Source organism: Ornithodoros turicata, chromosome 6 (genome assembly GCF_037126465.1).
Source record: "Ornithodoros turicata isolate Travis chromosome 6, ASM3712646v1, whole genome shotgun sequence".
Taxonomy (NCBI): domain Eukaryota; kingdom Metazoa; phylum Arthropoda; class Arachnida; order Ixodida; family Argasidae; genus Ornithodoros; species Ornithodoros turicata.
In genome coordinates, this window is record NC_088206.1 from 15,521,337 (window position 1) to 15,546,094 (window position 24,758).

The 24,758-nt window shown below is 45.6% G+C and overlaps 1 protein-coding gene across 5 annotated transcripts in view; it reads left to right on the forward strand.

Annotated features, from left to right (window-relative positions):
* The window catches only part of LOC135399242 (uncharacterized), a 162,268-nt gene that overhangs the window by 88,695 nt on the left and 48,815 nt on the right, over nucleotides 1-24,758 (forward strand). The window contains exon 1 of one of the 5 annotated variants that reach the window (XM_064631059.1): nucleotides 14,585-14,681. The exons of 3 other annotated variants lie outside the window; for them this stretch is intronic. The gene's annotated coding sequence lies outside the window, so the exon portion shown is untranslated. Of the gene's footprint in view, nucleotides 1-14,584; nucleotides 14,682-22,333; nucleotides 22,353-24,758 lie in introns of those variants that run through there. One more of the 5 variants, XM_064631060.1, reaches the window with a different exon arrangement.

Here is a 24,758-nt window from a genome sequence, read left to right on the forward strand (position 1 = left end):
TACAGGGAAACTAATTAGCAATGATCGTGGGTTTGTCAAATATCTTTTCGTGGTCCCTTACGTCAAACATGAACCGCACAAAAGAAGCTATAACGGAAGACGGCGAGATAGAAAGAAGGCGATGCCCCGTTAAAACACCAGATGATTAGCTTCGTGGTCCTTCTTCTTATCTTCCACTCTGTTTTTATTTTTGCTGTCTCCTTGGGTGAAGTCATATTTTTGGCTCCGGTTTTGGGCCCGGTTTGCTTTCCACGTGTACGCCCTTCCGGAGTGCTAAAAAAATAGACCGCGGAGTTCCCGACCTTGCCTGGCTCTGACACTCGACACCACAACAAGACGTCGTCGCCCAGCGTTCGCTCACCTCACGGCCGTGTCGTGTGAGGTTGTCTCCCTTTTCTCGTGGGCACGAAAAACAGAAATGATATCAATGCCGCTTTTTGTAATAGTCTTCTTGCATGTGTTTCCCAGCGGCTGCTGCGGTTTGAGATAACAGGTTTTACCGATCCGGGCAGGCTTTTGGGTTTTTGGGGTGACGTTTTCATGGAGGTGCGGATGACCACTTTCAGTCCTCATAGAACTGAGGCTAGCAGTGGTTTATGTCTCGTTGAAGTCGCTCAACCGACGATATTTTTGCAAAAGACGGTTACATGCATCGATGTAATAATAATAATGACGATGGTCGGGCTGAAGACTGGGAGGTGGCGAGTTCGAGTTCTTCCACCGGCTGTGCTATCCGAGGTTTTCCGTCGGGATTCCAGCACGCTTTCGAGATGGATGTCGACACAGTACCCCCTGAAGTCGGCCCAGGATGCATACTAACCTCCCACTCCTTCCTGCTTTCTTCTCACCATCTGTCCACGTCTGTATACGCCACTCATATAGCTGCAGATGCTTCGCGGCGCTAACAGTGATTCAGAAAGATTACTGATGATAACGCTGATGATGATACAGAATCAACACCCTCATCATCAGCTTCAGAGTGCGAGCACTCGAACCATTAGGAACGGCATCATACGACCATCTAAAAGTACTTATACCTTTTGCTACATCTCTCTCTCTCTCTCTCTCTCCTGCTGTCGTACTTAATCACCATTTCATACTTAACACTATTTCAACACAGCTGTGATTGGAAGCGGACACAAAAAGTCACTTTACGCGACTTTGCGTCATGTGAAACTGCTTTCCAAGTTTTGCAACACTGAAACTGGTCCGTCTGTGAGAGGACGGCACGCTAAGTAGACAGGGGAGCAAATACTAATCAAAGAGAAAAGACCTGGGATTGCACAACGGACAGGCTAGGGCTCCTTTGAAGTACGGGGGTCTTTTGCAACTCCCGATTGAGCAGAGTTTGCTGCACAGCCGAGTGTACGCCAGCAGAAATTGGCGCTAACCGTTCAGACAAGATAGAGCCAGCGCAACAAAAGGCAGTGCAACATATTTCCCATCAGTGAATTTTACATCGCTAAATATGTGCGCGTTTTATTCAAATAGTTCAGCGGCTGTGTCTGATAGCCAACATTGTAATTAGTGCCTCCGGCGTCGTGTCGGAATTCGCGGTGAGGGCTGACGACCTTTGTGCGTATCGAATTGAAAATCGCTGGAATTAGACGTGACGATGGCTTTAATGAGGTTACGAAACTATTTTAACGATTCGTAAAAGCTTTACACTGATACCTTTTAGTCTCGCATATTCGTGAGGTGCAAATCATCGGCTGTCCCTGCATTCGATACCATTCCTTTTTATTTGGCAGAGGACGCGGTCTGAAAAGCAGCGGTACCCAACACCTGTGTAACAAAGACATCGGCACCCAACAACAACTTTATTGTGAGATGATGAATGGGGACATCAGCACCCAGAACGTTCATTTGACTATATGTGGACTGTCTGTGGCATGCACTTGGCCCCCTCGCATGCTCTCATATCCTTTCCTCAGGTCATCAGGACAGACTAAATGTCTTCACTCTTCGTTGTGTGTGTGTTTTTTCTTTTCTTTTTCTTTTTTTGTGGATTGGGGGGGGGGGGGATCTCGGCTTTTCTCGCAGTCTGTCTTCGAACTTCGAAGTCACATCCATCCCTCAACTCTCCCCCCACCCCACACACACGCACACTTCATTACCTTCATTAGCATGCAGCTTGGTATCCAGCATCCAGATTGATGAAGCCTGCATCCCCATGTCTTCTCTTTTTTCAATTCAATTAATTAAATTGAAGTAACTAGAGCGAAGGTTGCGCCCTGTTTACACAGAACAGGTTGTTGCCGCCCAAAGAGGAAGAGCAAAAGTCACATGTTGTCTTGGCACGATTGCGCGCTATAATAGCGGCTGTCACCGCATAAATATTCCCTACGCCTGATACAGACGAACACGCCCTTGTTATGACTGGCTGCGAACATTAAATACCACTTTGCTGGAACGCTTCCCGAGATTTTTATCGCACCGAACGCAATCAACTCTTGGGGTCTACTCGTGCGTGTCGGTACACTTTTTCTGGCCACAGTTGTTGATATGCCGAATACACGCTCGTGATTTATCGTTTACGTCCGCACGTGAGGAATACATAGACGCAACATTCTTTTTTTTCTTTTTTGTGGTAACCAAGGTTGTGCTGAAGACTGGGAGGTGTTGAGTTCGAATCCTATCACCGGCTGTCCCGTCTGAGGTCTTCCCTGGGTTTTTCGGCAGACCTTCCCGACGAATGTCGACACAGCTCCTCTTGAAGCCGCCCCAGGACGCATACTAACCCCTTGTCCCCCCTCTCTTTCCTGCTGTCCTATCTCCATCTGTCCAAGTCTGTGCGCCTCTCATAGCCACAGTTGCTTCGCGGCACTGACGCGGAATAAAAAAAAAGCTGATAAAAAATCGTGTCGGATGTATAGACGGCACAATTACTTACGGGCACATTTACTCGCGACCGGAAATAAAGAACCCCACTTCAGTAACTGTTCTACCTGCCTATCAACCTCGTCCCGTAAAGCCACCGGTACCTTATAGGGTTTCTGAAAGTCAAGATTACTACCTGGCACTACAACGATTATTATGTGCCCGGGTCCTCCGAAAAACAGTCTCGCTTCTGTCCTATTACCCAGCGTAACTGCCGTTCCTGCTTACAAGTCAGCCTTCCATCCTCATTGTCTATGGAGCACTCAGTGCTGTCCCTCCGAACTTCTACTGGTATCTCCTGAACGTGTCCTAACTCATCGTCTACCTCGAATATCACTCCCACCTGGTCAACACGTGCAATGTAGTGCTTCAGTCGATTCGCATGTATCCACCTTTTACCTCCGTCCGGGTACTGAACCATGTAGCTATTGTCTCTGCACTGTGACTTGATAATAAATGGACCCTGCCATTTAGGTCGCGTTTTCCCTACTGTTCCTGATTCCAGAACCAACGCTTGGTCGCCTTCATGAAACTTCCTAACAGTTGCACGTAGGTTATACCGAGCCGCGTAATTCTGTTGAATACGATCACTACGTCCTTGTACAGCACTCCACGTTGCTGCCATCCGCTCCATGAGGTCATTTAGGTACTCCACCGCCAAAGTATTCAAACCATTTGGGGGTGTCCATTCGGCTGTCCACGTTTTCCGGACTATCGCTAACGGTCCGTGGGGGGGGGGGGGGGCGCCCATACAATAATTCAAAAGGTGACCGTCCAGTGATATCACGTGGAACTTCACGATACGCCCACAGTATACATGGTATGTAACAATCCCAATCTCTTTGATGATCCAATATGAGATGTCTGAGCATGGATTTAAATGTACCGTTAAACCTCTCCACAATGCCATTACCCTGGGGGTGCTCCGTTGTCGAAAATCGCATCTTCACACCAAGAACTTTGACACACCGCTCACTGTTGAAAATGTTAATGTTCGAAATTGCTTGGTCCCTGGCCTAATCCAGCCCAGCAACGCTCTGCGCTCAAAGCTCTTCTGACATTTCACCATCGGACTTCGATCGTTATTGTGACGGGGCTCGTTATTTTATTCCCCCCATTCCACCCAGCAATGGGGTAGAGTATCGCCTATGGCGATGAACCTCCCCACTCTCCAAAGCCAAAATAAAGTTGTTGTTGTTACGCGAAATATTGTTTGATATATCGATTTTAGTTATTTGTTTTTAAATTCAGAGTTAGCGCCGCGAAGCAACTGTGGCTATGAGCTGCGTACAGACGGAAGCGACAGGTCCAGCGTCGTTTTTTTTTTATTTTCTATTTTTTTTTGCAAACCCGAAAGTTAGTTCTTGGAGCCAGGAAAAAAAAAAGGATTCATTAGAGGTACAAAGTTGCAACGAATGGGTTTCGTGTCGTTGTATCGCCAGCCTACAACTTTCTCGTTGACATTTTGGCTGTAATACTTATAATAATAAAAATTGACACATTAATTTCACATAATTCATTAACTTTGGCTCATTTTTCGCGAAACACCTTGTATATATTATAATATAATGATTATATAACATATATAATACATAATAAATAATACATATAACAATAATTATGCTACACAGAGAAACAAGAAGAAACAGGGAAGGAAGAAGTTAACGATCAAGGCAAGAAATTTTGCTTGTTGGTAAACCAGCATTATTATGAAAAGAAGTGGAGCTGCGAAACACGGAGACGAAGATAGACAATTCTAAGTAATCCTTAGTGAGACTACATCTTATAAACAAACAAAAAAGAAAATGAAAGAAAAACCGTAGGATTGGGGAGAGGTTCATATTCGGTGCCCGCTATACTCTCATACTAGCCCCTCCCCACCAAATGACGAAACAGTTAATCTAAGAATTTACCTTAACGTTACACTCGGTAGAACTGCATCTAACCGTGGCAGCGGGAGTGTAGTGAAAAAAGAAAAAAAGAAACCGCGTGCACATACAGACACGCCTAGTGCAGTTTCTCCACAGCACAACTTACTGTAACGTTCACAAGTGCTGGGAACGCAGCATCCCTCTTCCTCTGAGGACGGAGTAACTTCGCTAGTCATATACTGGCGGTTACCATGGTACAGGGGAGCATCCCAAGGACGAATACTGGGGTACGCTCGCATGTTTTCCGTGGTGGGTAGTTCTGCGGGACGACCCGAATCTAAAAGCAAAAGGCACTGCACCCCTCCCCCCCCCCCCCCGCTTCCCTCTCTGCACCTGCAGGCCTAAATATTTCTTTACACTTCTTTTCATAATAATGCGTTGACAAAAACTGCGAGACGCTTTCCAGAAAATCAGTTTTGAGAAAAATTGGGACAGTTTTGCGCTTTACTTTAAAGTTTTCCCATTAAGTACGCGGGGACGTTCAATCACACCTCGCAGACGACGGTGGCTCCTCTCCATGGCCACGACCGCTGAAAACACGTTCGTGATTGGCTAGGGCCGTTGAAAGCACGATCTTGATTGGCTGACCCTTAATTGTTACGTGCACGTCGACGAGCGCGCAGGCTTTCGGTATCTAGGTGGTGTTTACCGAGCCCACCGAGCCACCACCCCTGAGCATACGGACAGCACTTTTCCCAAAGATGACTCTCCGCGTGAGAGCAGAGATAGGGAGCGAGCACGCTGGTACAACACCATGGAGGAACACCGAGAGGCCCGGATATAAAGAATCCCTGTCTGTCTGTGTGTGTGTGTGCGCGCGCGTGCGTGTTTGTTCTTTCTGTCTGTGCCTCTCAGTTTTCCTCCATGATAACCTTTCCCCCCTTCTTCTTGGGCTCTCAAACGCTGCAGCACATTCGATTCGCGTCATCGAAATTTCTTATATCCAGAGGGTCGAGAGAAACGGGGGGTGGGGATATTAGAAAAAAGGAGGAAAGGTCAGCCAAACGGTATTTGTTATTTATTTATTTATTTCTCGTGTCAGGGGTACAAAGTTTGAGTTAGTTTGTACAGAAAGAGGTCCCATATAGTTAGGTAGGTATGTCGGCTTGCTATTCCGCAAAAAAATAAAAATAAAGGAGTTAGGAAATAAATAATAAAAGGTGAAAAGAGGAAAGACAAATAAGATTTTAAAAAAAAGATGGCGGTAATGTGTATGAGGGTGAGAGCCTGAGAGGTGAGGGTGGGGCACTGACAAATGAGATGAGAAGACATGAGTTCACAGGCTGTGCATGGGGGGCGGGGGGATACCTGTGGGCTGAGGAACGTCAAAACTGCTCGAGAGAAGCTTTCAACCTAACCCTTCGGTGTACGTAGGTGTACGCATACTTTGTACCAGTGCAAGAACATATTTTCTTTTCATTTTTTTTTTTTTTTTGCCGTTGCAAACGCCGAAAAGTTCCTTACATGAGCTCGCACAACTTTGTGCAGAGACTGCCACCATACGGGACATTGACGAAAAAAAAAAAAAAAAAAACTAACAAAGAAGAGTCAATTTTATATGAGGGAAAAAACAGAAGATACATTGAAAATGTTTTAACGTGGCTTTTCTCTCATCTGGGACGTTCATGCATATTCACGAGCCTTCTCTGTGCACAGTCAGTGACGTAACACTTTTTTTTCTTTCTGGCTATTGCCTGTGAGCCCAAGGCAAAGTGGGTGTTATACGACAAAATAAGCACCTCGTGTAAGCCGATTGCGAGGTGACGAGTGTTCCCCAGTTTTGCAGAGCTCGCAAGTGGATGGCTCCGAACGGGCACTAAGAAAGGCAGTCGCGAAGCAATAATTCATGCTCGATCGAATGGGCTTCGTATTGGGAGTCAGTACATTTTTCTTCCTTGTACGCGGAAAATCTGCCAACGCGACGCCTTGTGAAAGAGGATTATGTGCAGGTTGAACTTGTAACATAGAGCAGGTTTTTTCGTTTTTTTTGTGTCATCCACTCTTTCGCCACCTTTGCCATTACGAAACAGAATTTGCGCTGTGTGTACTGGCACTGTTCGCAGTTCGGACGTAGTCACGAAACTGAGGAGCAGTTCTTTTTTTCTTCTCTCTCTCTCTTTAGCGTGCGCTTTCTGTCGTGGATTTATTAGGTGAGTCGTCATAATGTGTCTTCGTATTTATCTTCGATTCATCTTGTATTAAAGTGCGCGGCGTGTGGAAATTTCTTCAAATGACTGGCTGACGGTCACGGCAACTTATCATTTATATTCGAAGGTGAGCTACACAGGGTCTTTCACGAGAGGATGTCGCTCAATTCCTAAAAATCGGTTTTACTTAAAAAAATTATAAAACTATTTGGAATACACCCATATACAGACTTTTGCCACAGATTGAGGCTGTGTGCATTCGTGTCACGCATTATATTAAGCCAATTTTCGTAATTAAACTCGAAAAAATTGCCAAGCATTTTTCTTCCTGGATTCGGAAGGCTATGGCCATAACAAACAATTCCAATCAGAATCACGGGGTTTTTTCGCAAGATTTCGACAAAAATTCAACAGCCGAAAATCAGGCGAAGCGCGCTCGCTGATATTTATGTTTGCGGAACTGTTGGCTCCGTCCAAATACCCTCCCTCCTGTGCAAGAAGAAGAGAAACCACTCCACAATCGCACCTTTCGCCTTTATCAACGTGTCTGTCATCAGCCGCCAGCCACTGGGAATGACGGGCTGCGCGACAAGGCTCTCGATCGGAATAAAACTGTGTCGGTCCTTTCCACTTCGTCTCTTAGGAGGAGGCACGAGTTCCGCAAACGCGAATTTCACCGTTCATGCTTCGCCCAGCGTCTGGTTTTCGGCTGTCAAATTTTTGTAGAAACCTTGTCAAGAAACACGCGATTCTAATTAGAATAGTGTGTTACGGTCGTAGCTTCCGAATTCAGGAATAAAAATTTTGCCTTTGCTTGGCAATTTTTCTAGTTTGATTATATGTAAATTAGCTTGATCAATACGTGACACGAATGCAAACGGCCTCAATTTATGGCAGAAGTCTGTATGAGTGTATTCCAAGTAGTTCTGTCATTTTTTGAAGTACAACGTATTTTTAGGAATTTAATGACATCCTCTCCTGGAACACTCTGTATGTGCGTAGCATACACTGCCTCATTCACTGCGAAGCTGCAGCTAAGCAATTCACGTCAAATCACTAATGGAGCAGACAACAAGGCTGTGTACACTCATGTTGGTTACGTTCACGATACTGCTCTATAGGCTATGGTTTTGTTTTGATTTAAAAGTTTGTTTGGTGAAAAAAAAGGGGGAACGGGAGGTGCAAACATTCTGACGTTTACTAAGATGATCGGTCAACATTCACAAAGGATCCCACAAAAAAAAAAAAAAAAAAAGCACGCTTTCTTGCAACATTCCTAAAACTCCGCAAACGAAATCTAGAATCTTCATGTCTATCTGAACTGCAGCGTTGCTAACCGCGAGAATGTAGCCTGCATTCCGCGCCGAATGTGTGAGGTAGTAGCAAAAGAAAACATATAAAGAGAGAGAGAGAGAGCGCGAAACGTGGGGTACGGCGTACACAGCTGGAGCAACGAGTGGAAGGTTCAACCGTAAATCAATTTGATTCAAGACCGTGGGAGTTCCTTTCTCGCTTTGGCATGCGGTAGGAAGCATAGCGGGGTTTTCTTTTCCGTTGATTCCTCGCGAGCCAAAACGAAAAAAAAGAACCGCCCTCGAATCTAAATACGGAATAAAAAAAAGGAAGAGAGAGAGAGACGTATAATCGTGTTTGCAACAGGGCAGCTCAGTAGGTGTCAAGGCTTTCAACCCCCCTTTCTACTGAAGTATAAATGAAAAACAACCAAAGTCTTGGCTTCCTTGGCTCAGCACTACCTTTTTCGCGTCAATTTTCGTCTCTATTCAGTCCCCTTTCATATTTCCTGGGGTAAAGTCATGTCGTTTCATATTGCCACCAGTCGGCCCAGGACGCACACTAACCCCCTGTGCCCCCTCTCCTTCCTGCTGTCCTCTCTCCATCTGTCCACGTCTGTACGCCGCTCATAGCCACAGTTGCTTCGCGGTGCTAACACGGAAGAAAGAAATAAAAGTATTGCCACCAATCAAAGTACAGCGACCTTGTCTTAAATTTTCCGGCATTTTTTATAGTTTCATAACGGTATCATATACCAACAGGACAAACAGCCAGGCCCGTCCGCGCGCGAAGAGAAATACAAGCGGAAGCGGACGAAGACTATGCGAATGCGTTTTTTGTGTCTTGTGTCTGGCTGCATCTTTTCTGCAGAGTGCAGCATGTACACTGGTAAAAGTGCATGTAAAATACAGTACTGAATACTGTAAGTGAGAACGTACTTGAGACACAGTACAGATACTAGCAAAAGAAAGTACTTGAGATAAAAGTGTCGCTCAAGGTTGACCGACACTTTTATCCCTTTAAATACAATGGAAAATTCGGGAAGCACCAAATACTGCGTCAGTTTTTCAGAGTGTTCACCGCACGCATTTACACACCCCTGCGTAGAAAGAAGTGGTCACTGCGGGGCATTTTTCTGGAGGACTTCATCTGTGTGGAACGTCTCTCCTCCATGGTGCCTTGTGGGGGCCCCAAAGAAATGGTAACCGCTTGGAGCTAAATCTGGGCTGTAAGGGACATGGGCCAAAACCTCCCAGTGTACTTCGGCAAGGGTTGCTAAAGGTCAAATTCGCATTGTGAGTCCTGGCATTGTCCATGTAGAAGTATGACCTTTCCGGACAACACCCCAGGCCTTATTTCCTCGCGAACTGCGTTTCGCAACAGCAGCCTTTATCAACGTGGAGTAGTGCTCGGCATTAATCGTGACCCCCCTGCTCAAAGAAGTCCACGTGGATGGCACGCCGCATGTCCCCGACGACAGTTCCCACGGATTTCCCAGCTGACGGCTTCATCTTGCTTCTAGTTGCTCCTGATACCCAGGGAAGTGGTCTCCTTGTACATTTACTCGGTGATCTTTCTCGAGCAAAAGTCTCGGCCAACCTTGAACATGAAAGCACTGATGTTCTGAGGCTGGAACAACATAGAAGGGACAAATACATCAAAGCCTCAAATTTGCCTAATAAATTAACGACGAAGGATGAAAGTCACTGAAAAGGCTGGCTAACCTTTTCAGTGACTTTCATCCTTCATCGGTCAACCTTGTACGCTTACGATACTCGGTATTGGTCCTGAAAGTGACGTGGTCACCGTTCTTTTTATTCAAACATGCTCAAAATTTGCATTTTGCAATATTCGTCAGTCAGCCTTCCTCTCGTTCTTCGAAAGACGATATAATATAGGTGGTCAATAACTTCTTGTCCCTTCCCTTTCCTTCTTTTCTGAATAACGCGTCCTGCACTCTTAAAAAAAGGGTGTACTTAACTCCTTTTTCTTGCCACATATATAACTCCCTTTTGGAAAGTACAATTCTCTAAAAAAAGTCTTCTCACTCCCTTAAGGGAGTAGCCGCCCTTCCTCACTGCCGGAAAGTAATATTACTCTCCAGTAGGGGGTAGAGTGTAACCTCACTACCTAAAGGGAGTGAGGAGGCTCCTGTTTTGAGAGTAATTGTACTCTCCAAAAGGGAGTGATATATATGTGGCAAGGAAAGGAGTTAAAGTACACCACTTTTTTTAAGAGTGTGGAGTAGCCGGTCCCGAGTGGCTTGGGACCAGTGTTGTATACGTATCGCCGTTACAGTAATCGATACCTTATCGGTATCGGAGTGCGTATTGCGATACTTTCTTAAATCGGTATCGGAAAAGTATTTCCGTTACGAATTTATGGCTGGTAACGCGAGATCTGTATCGTTACCGATACTTTTTAGTGCTCCACCCTTTCTTCACCGACCATATTTCTCACTCTTATTCATTGTCAAGGGACCGCCTAGCCCTCGACAAGAAGCCCCCGTGGACACGCCTACGTTCTCCATATAAGCGGAGTTATGGAATTTTACCAAACACATGTTCACTGTTTTTCTTTGAAACTTGAGGAAAATAACCACGCTGTGTTCAACAAAAGAGTTGAGGTCAACGAACAGAGGTCATGTCTTTGACAGTGCGCTCTGGATTCCACTTCTGCCGCTTCGCACTGAGTCACGCTCACATGTAGTGTGGCATTGTTAACTTCGGATAGGATTCCTTGGTCATTGGACTCCACGGTATGTGTGGGCCTGACACTAACGCATTTGTCACACTGACCTCTGTCAGCTGCCTGAGAGACCACGGCAAGCACGGCAGAAGACGACTTCGGGAACCAGCTATTGATAAAAGTCAAGCATAACCAGTCCGAGCTACATATGAAATATGCTGTCTTTTTACTGCAAAACTTTTCACGTAAACGATATTTCAATATTGCATCATCTTCGTATTTCAAACAAAAGTATCGCGTTACTTTTTTTTAGTAACGGTAGCGGTACTCCGTTACTTCAAAAAATAATTATCGATATCGGTATTTCGATACTTTTTACTCAAGTAACGAGTATCGATATCGCGATACCATACTTCGGTAACGGGTACAACACTGCTCGGGAGTCGGGACTAACATCTCAATTTTTTTCTTTTAAAATTCAATCGGTCAAGTTCTTGTCCTTCTCCACAATGCATCGAAAAAACCACGAATACCTTGTTGTGAGACTGAACATCGCATAAAGGCAAACAGACAAACGAAAAGTACGTAATTAGAGTACTGTGTAGAAGATACTGATGTTTGACATAAAGTACAAATACCTTCCCGAAAAAAAATACTGAGTTACGATAGCAGAATAATTCGATTTCTGTAAGTTGCCGTGATTGTCATAACCAGCTGCAATAATTTTTGGCAGAGGGGGACGACTGCTTCAACAGTACGTTGGAAGTATCTTAAAAAGAGAGAGAAAGAGAGGGACAGCCGTTCCGCTTTGGGAACGGAACGAACTATTTGTGCATGAAAACTGAAAGACGGGGGCTTCCCCAGCTGATGCAATGGCTGCGCTATTATTGTCGCAGTTACGGCGACGCGAAAGCTGGAGGTAGAGAGAAAAAAAAAGGGTAAAGGGGTATGTTCGCCAGCTCAGCCGTATCAGATGACGTTTCAGGGTGGTTCGTCATGCGGATGACATGAGTAACAAATATATATTTTTTTACGTCTGTTCTCTTCTTGACTCCCGAAGTGGTGGGGTTGCCTAACCTATTCAGTGAGACCAGTATAGATCTGCACAGATCACAGGCCATTATTGGACATAATGATCTTTGCCAGGCCCTAGAAGAGAGGAGTGTCAGCGGGGTGGTGGGGTTTTTAGAGGGAAAAGAACTGAGGTGAGTGGGTGACGTGAAGTGAAATGAGTGAGTGAGTGAGTGAGTGAGTGGGTGAAGTGAACCCAAGCAGCAAAATGCACTGAAAGTTGAGTGCAGGAGGGGTGGACGGGTAGGTGGAAGGCCTTGAACAGACTCGTGAAACTAAAGAACATTGATAAGACACATGCCGTCCACCCCTATTGCACTCGACTTTCAGTACATTGTGCTGCTTGGGAAGTGAGTGAGTGAGGTTAGCTAAGGTTAGTGGGTGAGCGAGCGCTATGTGTTGTTGAAACTTCGTAAGAGCATACTCCAGGCAAACCGCTCTGTCGGCGTAACACTGTCTTTTCGCAAGGACACACAAAATAAATAAATAACATAAGTATAAGAACTATACATTGCTTATTCTTGCTGATTTCGCAGATAGTATGTGCAAGCAAAATATGATCCATTGAGGAAAAATAGTTTGTCTACTGAAATCTCATATTCACACATGTGTAGTATATCTGATTAATCAAGATACTTTGCGGCTTTACGCCGCGAGACAACTATATGGACTGTACTTGAATATCAAAAATGCGCTGTCTTGAGTTAGCTTGTTGTTGGGAGCTCATTAATTTTTTTAATGAATAATTCACGAGGTTCATCACCCCCCAAAGGGAGTCATAACTTCGAAATTTAGAAAACTTCCTACAATGGCGTTCTTATCCTTTGAACACTTGTGAATTTCACACGTTGTTCATACAGCCAGCCTTTGATGATGAACCTTTACTGATGAATCCTTCTTGTTTCTGTGCTAGTGTATATTCAAGTCAAACCACGCTGACTTGCCAGAGGCGATTTGCAAGCAACCTTCAAAGATACGTAAACCAGTTTCAACACTTCTCAATCCAGGGACCGATCACCAGTAAACAAGCCCTTGCCAGCAAAGGCGTTCCGGGTACAGATGAACTTGCACTCGTGTGGCCTTCTGGGTCTGCTCTCCAAAGCACGTGCTGTATAACTGAGATTAATCTCGCGATCTTAATATTAATAAATCGCGAGTTCGGACGGAAGAAGATTTTGATAATACTTCGCGGTGTGTGTTGTCCACTGGTTATACCATACAGCTCATCTGCGGGCGGTAAAAAATCCCGTAATATCGTCATCATGCATCCGTTGTTGTTGACGTCTTATGTATCAGTATGTTGTCCGGTGCTCTGCAGAGTCACCGGGAATTATGGGTGCTTCGGCAGCCCTCCCTGGAGTTAACACGGAGGCTCCCTATACAGTTTCCATTTTTGTAACTACATTCAAGAAGTCACCTGTGGAAAAATCACCATATTGTCCTGGTCCGACGGCATACGCACATCATTAGACCTCGTTTGACTTTGTGTATATTCCGTTTTACCGCATGCCGACATATTCTCATCAGCACAAAACCAGCAGGAGACAAAGTTATTTTGCCGGTGTAGAAAGTACAAATCTGTAGATGCTTCTCAGGCGACATGGTAGCTATCGTCCTAGGTATGAGTGCATCACATTGACCGACGGCATCTGAGTGCTGACGTCGTTATCACATCTTTGGGAGTGATTAGCAGTACGAGGCCTACTTTGCAGATCTACGTGAATCTAACGCAAATGACGTCGCGTAACGTTCTTTGGTTGCAAATTCCAATTGTTTGGCGGCCCTGTGGAAGTAGGATGAAGGAGCGGACTTCGTTCGTTCGGTCGGGCCCGTGCAGTGCTCTACGTGGGATACTCCCTTCTCTCTCTCCTCTCTCTCTCTCTCTCTCTGTCATATTTCGTGGCTTTCTTTGGAGCATGTAAGACAGATCCACGTGCTTTGTTTCAAACAACAGATTCCGTGGTTTCTGAAGAGCTGCAGGCTTCCAGGCTTTCAACCTGCATTCGATATTTCGGGCTTTCAAACTGGTATTTTCTAAAAATTCATAATTGACCTCAATTCGGACCGGCCTCGGTGGATAAGTTGGTAGATCAGACCGATCCCATAAGGTTTCGAGTTCGATTCCGATCGAGGACGCCAGCTTGATCAAACTTACGCGCATATAACCCCGCATATAAATGTCGAGTTCCCGAAGCTCATTAAAGCCATTCGTCGAGCAGCGAAGTATAGTAGTCACCGCAGGTACGCAGTCGTCGTCCACTTCGTCACATGCCATCCAGTGCGCATTCTGTGCAGTTATCTGCGCCATCTTGGCTTTATCGAGTTTAAATTGGGCCACAGAGCGCTCCTCGTCCACGTTATTTTCACTCGCTCGGAGCTCGGAGAACTTGGAGAAGGACTTCCTGCACGCGGAAGTCACCACACCAACGCACGCGCTGCCTTCCCATTCTCTCTTGAACGCATTCCAACTCGTTCGCTCGGCAAATACGTCATCCCGCAACAGTGAGTAACGCTGTCTTCCGCTGAGGCTGTGTACGTGTTTATAGCGGCTTATGCAAGGCTCGCCTGGCTTCGTGGTTAGTTAACGACCCTTCTGCGGATTCTCTGCCGTCCCGGAACTTGCGCACGGCCTTGACAGTTTGGGATGGAAGGCTTCGCAATCGCTGAAAGCGTAAGTCTTCGCGCTTGTGTATCTGTCTGTTCTATAAGGTTGGCCGCCGGTGGAAGAGTAATTGCATTAAGACATTGGAAAAAAAAAAGAAAAGATGAATAGGGGCTTAGATCAACAAGAAGTCCCTTCCTCAGAAGCCGTCTGTGCACAGTATAGAAAATTTGAAGGAGCTGAAATGGGAAGTTAAAGAAGTCGTACACTCTTAGAAATGAGGTGGAGTGGGTAGTGGTGCTGGTGAAAGGGTTCGCCGATGTCGGCCTCACATAGGTGGGCAACGTCACGACTGACGCCCCTGGGGGAATGTGCGTCCTGGGCCGACTTCTAAGGGAACTGTGCCGACATATGTCTGAAAACGTCTGAGCGTCTTAGAAATGAACTTCACCCCATAGCACGCTGCTAGCCAACCATCATCTCGAATGATATCCTCAGGATGTCTACCAACCTGGAAAACAGGGAATTGTCAGGGAATCTTGATGTGACTGGAAAGGTCAGGGAATTTGGCCAAAAAGCAGCTGAAGTCATGGAAAATCGCAGACAAGTGATGTGATGACGTGCGGCGAATCGCGAGTGCCGACCGGTGGTTGAGCGGCGATGCCGCAGCAACGTTGCCGCGAGTAGCAGTTCGCCAATACGACAAGCTCTGAGGCAGAAAAGTATAGGGTAGCTCCTCACTAATACTTTATAAATGGTCTGTTTTATGAGGGATCTGGTATCGAAATGTAGGAGCAGGCACCAAGTTTGTTACCTTTTGTTTTTGTCGGGGAATTCGCCTGAAATAGTCAGTGAAAACCTGAAAAAGTCAGGGAATTTGAAGGCTGCAATATGGTAGATACCCTGAAAACGGTAGGCGTACACCTTTTTTATGACAATTATGGACAGCATAAGTATCACAAAAAAGTGAGACGCGCATAGTCTGATTCAGCAATCTCCCACGAAAACACAACTTTGAATGCTGCTAAAATCATGCAAGATTTTGCGGTGGATAACAGACCCGCCTTGCTAGAAAACAAGAGTCGGTAACATCACTGTCTGCTCAAAATAAACTTTTCTACGCAAGCAACAACAAGAAGGCTCCACGACTTAGCTTCCTCAACAACATCCTCCGTTTCTGATTTGCGTAATCAGCACAGTTTCACTGCGAAGTACGCAACGTTCATGCTCGTGTTATAGCAAAAGGTACACAAACAAAATACGTCAGCAGGAAGTTATGTTTTACGCCGGCATTCGAGGCTGATCTCTATCTCTCTGTCTCGCAAACGTGAGTGTTATTCTGACTGACGTCAGCGCATACTTCAGAGTGGGGGCATTCCCCACCATTACCTGCATCCATTGCAAATTGCGACATATGCCTGCCATTTCGCTGTGCTGTCCCTGCAGGTGCACAACTTCACCACTCTCATCACCCCACGAACTTCAGATGCGTCTTGGTAACAAGGTAGAGATTCGGACTTGTTGGTACATATAGTATTAATGAAGCTCCGAAGGACAGGGACAGGGTTGCTCGATATGAGCTGTGGAATGAAGCTGAAGACTTAGGAACCAGGGTAAGTTACGAAACCGCTCTCACGTAGATAGTGTATTCTTGCGCAGCGAAGGGGCGAAAGCTTGTCGTCTTACGAAGCAGGATATCAGTTGAGTGTAGCAAGTATGGAGACGGCATCTCATCGTGTACAACGCCACCTAGGTTAAATAAGGCGGTGGTCACTAACCTGATCACTAGCCGACGTGATGCAGCGATTTGGAGTCCCGCCAATCACAGCTGAGCTTTCCCTGCCCGTCCGTAACTCAGCGGTTTCTTTTTGTTGTCGTCTGTGAGAATTAGTTCAGTGGATTAGTTGGAAGCAGATGACACCGCGATGTCAGCGTAACGGAGGAGGGAGAGGAGGAACATCAGCAGAGGCGCCACCGACAGCACAAAGACGAGTAATATTTGCGATTATTTCGTGTGACATGGGTGAACGTTTGAGGTTACATGTTTCGCTCATCACCTTTTGTTTCTCTTTTTTTATATATATATTTATTTGAGTACCTCGACCATGATTGAAATTATTGTTGTTCCCGTAGTGCTGCAGCTTCGTGTGTCCGAAATGACGTTGGCATTAAAATGTATTCCCAAGCGTCAGTATTACATAATTGCGGAATTACCACCTGAATATACGTTGTAACTTCTTCGGTACACTTCTTCGTCTCTTCCTCAAGTCATACACATCTCCGCCCCATCACTCAAGCTCCTTTGATTCAATCTCCATAGATAACTCTCCTGCTTGATGACAATACACTACAAATCACGGTGTCTCCCTTCAACTCCGCGTATTACTGTAAAGCCCTTTAATTTCGCGACCACTAAATTTCGCGAACTCCTCAATCTGCTCGAGCTCATCCTTTTCTCTGTATTGAAATTTTTGCGTGCCTTTAAAGTTCGCGAATTTTTTCGGTTCGCGAAATCCGCGAAAATTAAGGGCTCGCGAAATAATAGAGTTTTACGTGCTCGTGGTGGAAGGGGACAGAAGTGAATCAGCTCTCATTTGATTGGGGTGAGAGCGCCTTTGTTAACGCGGTCTGCCTTTGTGGACCGTGTCTTCGATTACGGCAGTACGGCACTGGCTTGCTGTACGGCTCCATGGAAATACTTTTCTCAATCACCAATGCAGTACTGCTCCTGGAAGATTTCCCCCCCTAAAAATCACCAATGACTGCCTGTGATAATAAATACAATGATAAAAAATAAAATAAATAAAAAATAAAAATAAAATAAGATAAATAATAAAAAATACAATGATAACGCTGTCTGCCTTGGTAGGCCGTGTCTTGGAATACGGCCGAATGGCCGCGGGGCAGCATTGCTTGCAGTACTGCTCCTGGAAAGATTTTTTTCCCCTAATCTTACCAATCAATTAATCCAGAGACCAGCGGTTTGGCTGGGCGGGTCAAGCCATCCGCTCGTTCGTACAGGTCCTACTCAAGAACGGGAGGTGGTGGGTTGGAATCCGACCACAGGATGTGTGTTCAGACGAATGTCGGCATCATTTTCCCCGTGAAGTCGGCCCAGGACTCGTACTAGCCCCCACTCTCCCCAACTCCTTCCTGCTGTCCTGTCTCCATCTGTCCAAGTCTGTAGGCCGCTCATATAGCCACAGTTGCTTCGCGGTGCTAACACGGAATCTATAAAAAGAAAAGCAATCCAAAGTGCTGAACGAAATTGCCACAACCTGCTGCATGCTGACACAGATTATGCAGCGCGTCAGGCGCCTCTCACGGACCGCGGAACCACCCCCTTTCTGTGTGGCAGATCGTTGTTGAATCGGAGCCAAAGCAAAACGAGAACGTCTCTTGGGCGAACAAGCTGTTGCGTTTCGACGGGTAGTATCCTCTTCTACAGGGAACAGCTGTGACGTTTTTTGTTCCTTTACGGTTTAAAAGCACGCGCGAAGTCAACGACCTTTGTCTGTAAGGCATTTGCACATTCATTGAGCAATGTGAGGTAGTAAGCACTTCTCTTGGCGTATGACAATACTCCTCCGTTTGAGCCAAACCATTTCTAGCCACGTTTGCACAAAGTTTTGATGTCTCCCTTTGCGATTATGACGAAATCGTAGAGACACACATATGTTTGTTTGTGTGTGTGTGCGTGTGTGTGAGAGAGAGGGGATTCTCCCCCCTGTCTTCTAGTCAAATACTATGAAGGATATATCCACAAATCGTTTAGTTCAGTGTGGTATGTATGCTCTTAAGAAGTGATTCTCCTAAATCCCTATCAATGTTCCCAGTCCCCTCCTATACTGATACCGCAACATTTAATCTGCTGTGTACGAGGACTGATCAGAAAGCATCCGGAATGGGCTCATATATTTAACAGTAATGTAGGTACTTACAAACTTGAAACTTAGTCGTCATTGAGGATAGTGCTCTTCGGAAACTACGCGCTTATTCCAGCACTATTTCCGCTGTCGAAAATGTTTTCGGAAGTCTTCTTTGGAAACAGCAAAGAGCTGTCTCGTCACGTTCATTTGAATCTCCCGACCGTCCTGAAATAGTTTTCCTTTCAACTGCGTTTTTATTTTTTGAAAATCAAAATGCAGTGGAAACAGCGCTGGAGCAAGTGTGCAATTTCTGAAGGGGACCAACACAGTGGCGATAAGTTTCAAATTTGAAAGTAAATATCTTACTCTTTTAAATATAAATCAATTCTCGACATTTTCTAAAATCAGTTCTCGTGTGTATCAGACTCTTCCCCACTTTGCACACGGCTTAGAAAGCAGCAATCAAGACAGCAAATTATAAATGGCTCCGCTATTAGATTTCTGCTCAGCCTATGTGTTTCGATTTTTCCATTCAACTTATTTTCTTTTTTCTTCTCTGCGCTGACGATATCGTCTCGGTGATGACTCGATGACTTCGTTACTAAGCTGTTAAGAGTTCAATTAATTATTCCTTCGCCCCAATCATCATCGTTAAAATAAAGCGTTGTTGTCGTTATTTTTTTCCCCTTTTGTTTCTCTGATTGCACCTCGAGCTAGGAGCTTCCGAGCTACTTGTTTTTTCGCGTGCCAGACGCTGCATAATGTTGCGTGCGAAAAGCTCCTATCACCGACATACTTACTGCCATTAACTGCATGGTTACTGCTATTAACATGCACACTGAACGAACAGAAGATTAAAAAAGAATTCCGATTAGCAACTTTGAAACGTTGAATGAGAACATTTTATTCATGAAAGCATAGGGGAGGAAGTAATTATTTATAACGTACCCTATTCCTAATGGTTTCTTAATGAGAGCGAGGAACATGGACTCCAACACCGATTAAAAAAAGATCACGTGACAAGCCGCACCAAATGACTTCCTTTGATGTGTCCGCAATGCGCTCAGACGGAGACTGCCGAAGGCTCGTGCCGCCCACGTGACGGACGACATGCAGTTGATATGAGGCAACGCCGCTTGGGTAAAGAAACCCTGATTACTTCCTCCTGTTCCACGAGTGGCGTCCCCCACAGAGTATTCTAGTGGGAGTAAAAACAAAGAACTTCTCACGGGGCAGAAGTTCCGCCATGTTCTACGTTGAGCATTCGTACGGCGCAGGAAACATCGGTAGTGGCGCACTTGTGCACTTATAGCAGACGACACCGTCGGTTCTGTCGTCTGCTATGCGGAATATCTTGTGACCGAGCCACATGATATTCCCCATGTTTAGAAGAGCACGGAAAGACATGACGTTGAACGCTTGCGCTTACTGGGCAACAGAAACGTCTTCCGTCGTAGTCTTCCGCATCTTCTGCTGGAGCATTCTAGGGAATGTCGCTCGCGTGAACACACGGACAGCGTCACGGTGTCGTCTGCTTCCGCCAATCGCCGCAGACGATTGCAAACACAGACTTTATGTGGCTACAAGTGGCTGCCCATGCGGCTGTTGACGGCTCGTTTATATACCTACGGCCGCCGAAAGGACGATCGTGATTGGCGGACTACGTAGCGTCGTTTAAACGAGCAGATTTTCTCTATCTATAGGTGGTGTTGTGCTAGGCAGCGCGTACTCTGGTAGTTCGACAACGCGCTGTAGCGCATGATGTGGATTCATCGAGAATGTTCGTCTGATGTCTTGATCAGACGGTAGATCATTTGACCGATTCGTGCACATGCCAGAGTCCATCACAACGAAATGTATCCTTCAGCGGGCCATGTTTGTCTTTTCTGTTCAAGATACGTAAGTTGTATTTATTAGGGTTGTGCGAACAGCCGTTTTAAAACAGAAGCGAATATGCAGCACACGTACGGAAACATACGATAAATACGGGATCTATATTTGTGTATTTGCTGTGAACCTTCCACTCTCGCGTTTTCAGAGAAGTGGGGGGGGGGGGGGGTACTGTTCGAATATATTCAGTTTGGATGCGACATCGCTTGGATTAGAAATTTGAATATACATTTGATTCGGAATTCCCATCGAATACACAATTATTGGCTTCAGTATTAGAAAAATACGAATATGCACACAGCCTTGTTACTTACTATTTTGTATTCAGCTGTCTCACTCGACTCGATCACAGCCTGCTGATGAGCATGATAGCCTCCAGGCACAAAATCGCCGAAGAGCGAGAAGACGAGCAATGGCGATGGAATGGTACAAGCTGTTTTGGTACGACATGCATCCTGAGCGTCTGGCGTCTGTAAAGACTCTCTGCGCCTGCCGAAGAACCCTGGAAAAGGCAGATTTTTTCTCTGCCAAATATTTTGTGAGACTGGAATTCTGAGACGTCTGCGCACAACATTTATCGGCGCATGAAAGCTGTCAGCTCTATCTGTGATTGTGGAAGATGGGATGATGGGATGATTGTGGGAAGATGGGATGATTGGGAAGATGGGATCCTTTTATCGGTGGTCATGACCACCGATAAAAGACTCAGCCGCAACTTACACATGGAAGGAAACGAAAGTGAAAATAAAAATAAAGACGAAAAAAGGAAAACGGCGCGATGGCAGTCTTGGGAAAAGTTACTTTGAAAAGTAACTAGTTATAGTTACAGTTACCCGAGCCAAAAAGTACTTAAGTGATAGCTACAGTTACATCGCTAAAATAGTAACTAGTTAAGTTACTAGTTACAGTTACAAATTACAGTTGCTTTCAGAAAATTTAGTAATGAATATGACATAACTTTTTTGGCAGAGTTACTTTTATTACACATATTATCTGTACATATTGCACTTAAGGAGCAGCTGCTGCTCGAAGTTCGCATCATTGAGTTTGCTAATTGCGAAAATATCCCGGCCCACGCTGAGAAGCCGCTCAACTGGGGCGCTGGAGGGAATGCCGGTATTATATTTAACGAATATTCTTCTGATAATTGGGAAATCATTCAGGGCAGCTAGGGAGCCTTCTTTCCACCTCTCGAATACCTCCGCCTCCTGTACAGTTCCTTTGTCCAGTCCCGATTTTCGTTTTTTCTTTCGCGTGTAGAAGCTCAAGGCGGTCATATGACACGTACTTCTTTTCAGTGGCAGCCTTGGCTGTGCCACGTTTATATTCTTCAAAGATGGCAGTTCTTATTGTATTGAGAGTAAGGAACTACAGCATACCCGCAGAGGCGGTCAAAAGGTCGTTAAAAAGAGAAAAAGGAAAAGAGAAGACAAATGAAATGCGAGGCGAGGTGACTCCGAAATGGAAAATCTGCGATTTCGAAAAGCAGTAACTAATTACTGTAACTAGTTACCCAGAAAAGTACCTAGCTACAGTCAGTAGTTACATTTCTTGTAACTAGTTACTTGTAACTAAGTTACTTCCCAAGACTACGCGATGGTCGATCACAAAGGCATTATTGATGCGGTGGCATTCATTTTGAGCTTGTCTGCCCTCTCTTGTTACTGCGACAGATACACCGGCTGACCGTCCGAAAGAAAAAAGAAAGAGATTTTTAACCGTGTGGTATGGTTTACGGTGCTTGCTTTTTTGCAGAGAGTGGAGTTTCCTCACATGTGAACGTTTTTGCTGTGCCCGTAATCTCTGTCTAACTACGCCGGCCCTTCTGATAGGAAACTGGCACGATTTCTCTGAGGAACGTGTTATCTTGTAGCAAACAGTTTCGAAAAGAACGTTATGATGTGAAGAAGGAGCGTCTGGTGGGAGAAATAATTGAGGGTCAGCAGCGAGGGAAGACGAGTACGACTGCCTATAAACATAGGTAGGGACAACTGCACATGTTCTTGCCTTGAGTTTTACAGCTCCAAAGCGTAGCGCACCGTTCCACATACTCACCCCCGGTGCCCCTACCGTTGCAGTTGTACTACCCGCTCTTCTGCTCATCTAAAGATAAACCGCTAGCATACTCTCTCTCTCTCTTCCTTGTGGACAGTGTTGTATGGCCTGTGGAGCACGTTTCTTTCAGTCATCCAACTTCTGCACACTTCCACCGCACAGGCACTGCTGCCAAAATACGCAAGTAAACAGTGACGCAGTGACATTTAAAATGGCTCGAACATGGTTGCTTCATCTGTGAAGCTGTCCACCAGGAGTCACCATGCAAAATATTTTCGTTCTGCGGTGTTCGTTTTTTTCGTTCTCGGCTCACGCGCCACTTATACATGCTTGAGCTGTGCCTATGTCACTGGTCACGTGCCGGAGCCCGTGATACGTCACGACGTCTTCTCGTTCGCCGATACCTCTTTGCACGAGGAGAGGTTTTTTTTTTCAAGGTGTGCAGAACAGAGCCTTGCACATGCTCTGTAGGTCACGTGCGCTCAGTTCTTTCGCAGGAGCTCATTTTATTAGTTGCAGAAGACGTCGCAGCGAGAAACAAAACATATTTTGGGGGTGACTTCCATGCTTCTTTAACGACCGACATTCTACATTTAAGGATTCTACGTACGGCTGGCGTCGCAGTTAACTTGAACGCCGCTCCGGCATGCGAAGTGGGATGATAGTCACCCTGGCAGCGCCTAGCAGAACACAGTAACGCCTTCATAACGAGGGTCACCCCTGTAACTGTAAATGAGACTATAAACTGTAACTGTAAACAAAAATACCCTCCGCCGTTAGTTCTACTAAGCACGACCAGGGCCCGCAGGCCGGAATGGCGTTCAAGTTAACGCTGATGCGAGCTGTACGATGCTGTAGGCGGATGCCAAGTATGAAAAACGCAAATGGATAATGGCAGTTGATGAAAAGGAACCGACACAGGGATCGAACCCGCGCTCTCCGATTACAGTGAAGAACGAAGGCCGCCCCCCTGACAACTCTTTTTTTCTGCAGTGCTGCTCTTCAGTTACACAGGAAGAAGACAGCAGGGTTGCTTTGAAGTATAACGCTCCCGTTTTCGCGACCATCTGTTGCTAGGCCCGCGTTCCGTTAATTAATCCTATATATGTCTCGCAGCGAACGTCATCAAAGGGCCGCGCAGCTCGTTAGCAGACGGTCGCGTCGGCGACGCACCTGCATTGTATATGCTACTCGCCGCCGCACGTTCACAATAAGCGACGCACGTACTAGTCGTAAAACGACACCATCGTCTGACGTGCGAGTTTTTTGCCTGTGGTAATTTTTAAGTATCGGGAAGGAAGCTTTCAAAGAAATGGCTGCTGTTAGACACACACCCATCTATAAAAAAAAAAAAAAGAAAAAGACACGACAAAAAAAGGTGCTAGGTATTCGGCTAATTTATTTCGAATATTTTTTTACGCGTCAGTCTACCTATTTCTCTAAGGTACCAGCAAGGTACAGAACCGTTTAACGTTTTAACGTGTTTTTGCTGACCGCTTATTTAGTTCTCGTTGTTATTAGGTTTGTTTCTTGATCTTCATTCTTGTGATCGTCACCTCGTAATGGCTTCCATGTGCTACAAAGAACTTACGAAGAGTTTAACGCGCACACGCACAAAGGCGACACCTTCTAGAGCTCAAATTGACTTATTCAACGCATAGCCCCATCAAAACAACAGAGTTCCAAGCAGAAGGATCGAGAGTGCTCGTGTGCTGTTTTAGCTGCGTGTTTCTCGTCGAATAAATCAATTTACTGGATTGCGCTCTCGTTTGTGTCGCCTTTCTTCTCCCTTTCTTTCTCGTCTCCCTTTCTCTCCCTTTCTCGTCTGTGTCGCCTTTCTTCTGTTTGCTGGCCCAAGCTCTGGCTGTTTGCTTCATGAATCTCATCCACCGGCTTACCCTCGTCTACGCCGTCTTTACTGGAATGGTGCTATGAAGCCGCAAAAACGTGCTTGAGAACTACCAGTTCACGAGCATATAAAGACAAGACAGTAAGGGATAGCGTTGGTGGTTCTGCGCACGCGTAATACATACACGGAGCTTTGCGTATTGCGCAGAGCCACCACGCTATCCCTTACGTACGCAAAAGCGACAGCGGACGTTATACGAAAACTCACTAATACAGGATTCTCTTTTTCCCCGATAAAGGCGCTCGAACGATTCAAGTGCACTCCACGTGCTCTCTATTCGGTCTCGGTAATTGGAATATACAGACTTACACGTAAGGGTGTGTCAGCCTATAGGATGGCGACACCGCAGGGTATAGGACTGCGTACAAGTTCGACCACCTCGAGTTCTTTTGGGGTTCTTTCAGTCTCGATTTCGTAATGACG